Source organism: Dreissena polymorpha, chromosome 5, assembly GCF_020536995.1.
Source record: "Dreissena polymorpha isolate Duluth1 chromosome 5, UMN_Dpol_1.0, whole genome shotgun sequence".
Classification (NCBI taxonomy): Eukaryota; Metazoa; Mollusca; class Bivalvia; order Myida; family Dreissenidae; genus Dreissena; species Dreissena polymorpha.
The window spans coordinates 103,614,087-103,617,717 of record NC_068359.1 but is presented as its reverse complement, the minus strand read 5'-3'; the positions used below and the strand labels follow the sequence as shown (position 1 = coordinate 103,617,717).

The 3,631-nt window shown below is 36.2% G+C and overlaps 1 long non-coding RNA gene across 1 annotated transcript; it reads right to left on the bottom strand.

The window, feature by feature from the left end:
* Positions 1 to 597: 597 nt before the first annotated feature.
* On the bottom strand, positions 598 to 3,097 carry LOC127880753 (uncharacterized). The gene is made up of 3 exons (XR_008049727.1): positions 2,967 to 3,097; positions 1,968 to 2,077; positions 598 to 918 (listed from the first exon to the last, which is right to left on the bottom strand). It is a non-coding gene; the product is annotated as an uncharacterized LOC127880753 (long non-coding RNA).
* Positions 3,098 to 3,631: the final 534 nt, after the last annotated feature.

Here is a 3,631-nt window from a genome sequence, read left to right as displayed (position 1 = left end):
AAGATAGTGCATGTTGTAATAGGTGGCATACATAAAGTTGCAGGCACTTTGTTTACCGATAAAGGGCACTTCAGATTACGGACACTTTCAACAAAGCGGGCACTCTAATAACTGAGTTTTTTCTTCGACCTTAAATGCATTTATTCATATTATGGCTATTCATACGAAACATTTTGAAAATATATTTTTCAAAAATCACATTACTATTAATTTATACTATGTTTATTATAATTGCATAATATATTTATAATAAGATAATATTTATTATTAAATAAATGTGTACATAATGAACTTGTTTTTTATTGGTAACTTGAGATTCAGAGAAATGAAAATATAACGGATAATGCGGATCAGCACAATCGTGTTTAATTTTACTTATAGCAGGGCTCTAGATAACGGTAGTGAAGGGGTCTTTATGAGGCAAATACACATTTGTTCTTCATAAAATCCTATGTCGGCTGTGCTTATTTGAATCGCATCATCAAGACGATGCTTATGCGTAGCAACAAAATTAAAAAGAGAATGGTAAAACTCCCTTAATTTTGAGCCCTGCTTATAGGGAGCACTTCCCTTTACGCAACGCTAACGTTTGCTCGAAGTGCGATTCACCTGACCCTAAATCACTGTATTGGTTGAGTTTAAAGAAACACGGGTAAAATTAAATCGTAAAAACAACTGATTCTTGAAAAAAGGAATGCGTACATAAAATGTTTACATGTCATATTATGGAGTCAGTACTTAGTATACCCCCACAAACGAAGTTTAGGGTGCTATATATGACGCTTCAAGTAGGCTTTCCTAGCATAACTGGCCTCACAAATTCCACACGAGAACCGTTCGCTTGTACACAGTTCTTCTTCTAAAGTTATGTCCAACAACGAACCGTCGGCGGCATTCATAAGCTCCGATTCACTCATCCTGTAATAAATAATTGTGTCACTTATATGCAACTTCATATGCAGCATGTGTTGTGTTTATATTAAAAACAAAGACGGATATGCATAACTTTTTACACCACTGTCGTGTGATTAAATCGACCCCGCTCGTTCTTTTATTGCTATTTTCGTTTACTGGCATTGAGCCAAAAAGTTCCAATAGAATTTTGGACCTGTATTTATATTGTATGCAAATTCCGTAAGCGTTTTAGTGAGACCCCTGCATCGCTGCTGATATTAATCTCTGAGAGGCAGTTTAAGCAGAGTGATTATTCATGACATGCTATCTAATATATAAGTAAATAGCCTTAGTAACTTAACTTAGTAATTTGGACAGAAAGATAAATGCTTTAGATCAACCGTTTAGAACGTAATTAAAAATATATGGCCATATAGATTTTAATTATTAGACATATCCAACTTGTTAATATTTCTCTTTCACATTTATTCCAAATCATAATCATATTTCAAAGGGATAAGAACATGCTTCGGTAATTCGTTTTTTATTTGCGTACTAAGTACATACATTTTTATTTATTGCCTGCTTACTTTAACAGTATTCCACAGCGAATTATGTATTTTTGATTCACAAAAAACGAGTGTGTTATATCTGGAAAAAAGTGTCTAGATTTCGGGAAAAAAAAGTGCCATTGTTTTTTAGATGATCGGTAAACGAAGTGCAGATGAAGAATGTGCATGCGACTCTTAAAACATTTGAGTTTTCTCAAATACATTAGTAAACTAAAATGTAACATGTTGTAACATTACTGGATATATTGATCTTTTATTTCGAATAGTAAGCACGTTCTTGATTTATTTCCAAGTATGTTTATTTTGTTTAAATATGTACTGATCATTCAATTCATGCTGATTATCGATGGAATTTTATCGTTTTTTTAAAATAATTCACCGTTTTTCCGCGAATTTCTTTCTTCGCAATACGAAGTGCTATACCATTAATCACCCAAACAATGTTCTGTGTCTAAAAACCAAATAAACAGAACATAAATACAAAAAAGCTGAAGAACTCACCTCTCGCGCGTGGCTTTTGTTGTTCTCTGTTAGTGAAGTGCCATCCGTAAACGAAGGATTCGCATACCCGGCGTGTTCTTGGTGGCATGTTTGCTCATTGAGTGTTCAGACTGAAATGAAAGTTTCCTGAAAAGCACGTCTTTTAAATACTCAGCTTCAGACCGCGCGAACCGTGTCAGACCGTACAACTCAATTGGCCGTAACGCATCTGCCTGCAAAACGCAACACACCGTAACGGATCGAATTAAACACGTAGCAAAACGGCTATCAATTATCCTAGCTTGCCGTGGTTATCTTGACAAAGCGTAACAAAACGTAACACAACGTGATAGAAACTTAACATGTCGGGGAATGAAAAGGATTCCCGTCAGAGTACGGACACTTTTCGGGTTCTGTTACGGCCTGCTTCGTACTGTCAAGTTGTGTTGCGTTTAACAAGTTCTATCACGTTTCTCATTTCCGCCGTGACTGCCGTGGCAAATTTTTTGACAGTTTAAAATTTTGGCACGGCAACCACGGCAACCCCGTTGTGTCACGTTTGGCTATTCCGTTCCCCTACGTTTCCTCACGTTCATCCCGTTTCCTCCATGGTGGCCCGAAACGTGATTGCCGTGGTCGCCGGGAACATGGTGTAAACGCAGCATTACCATCGATGAATTAAAGTGCATCATAGCAATTAACACACACACACAAACATATGCGTGTAGACGTAAACTTTAGAAAGATAAAATATAAAACGATCGGACATTTATCAACACTCTACCAGTCTCATGGTTGATAAATATCTGCTTAAACAGAATCAGAATTAAAGGTACAAATAAGTTCTGTGATAAATCAATAACTCAAATTTAAGAAGTATGAGCACTTTACAATACTATTATTGTTAACAAAATACGCATTGACACGGAATTGCTTCGGCCAGAATCGTATTCATAATGTGATATACGATGTAAAAGTATGTGTCATTAAGAACTGTACTACAATTGTTGAATAACTGACCGTTACAGTGTCGCTGTGCGTTATGCCACTGGGTGACGTTGTTTATCAGTTCATAGCAATATTGGCCAAACTGGCCGAGAAAACCTCCCTTGTTGATGGCATTCCTAACGTTGTCTGGGCATAGCTCCGTGTGATCTAGGGATTAAATGATTCACGGTGTGTTTCGTTGTTAATGTCAATGAATTCAAATTTCAGTTGATAAATATCTCAAGCGATACTGTAAATTGCACATTTTCAATTAAGATATCAATAATGCACACCTTCGGGTTATGCTGCTGGCATATAGGTCAATAAAGTCGTAGACATCCAAGTTTCTCTAGTCGTAGTTGTGGTCGTTGGATGTTCTGTAGCAACAGTCGTCGCTTTCGTCGCAGTTGTAGTTGAATGGTTAGATGTATTAATAGAAGTGTTCGTTGTTCGTGTCGTCGATTGAGTTACAGTACTCGAGAAAGTAGTTGTGGATATTGGCATAGATGTTGTAAGATTTGTGCCATCTGTTGTGAATAAAAAATCAAATTTATTATTTATGCAAATAAAGACACTTACATTTCATTCAAATTGAATCCGCTATTTATTTAATTTACTTCTCAAATACCATTCTAAACTCGTGCATATAATAATGAACGTACATGAGTCAACGGGATCAGAAAAGCTGGTGTGTATAA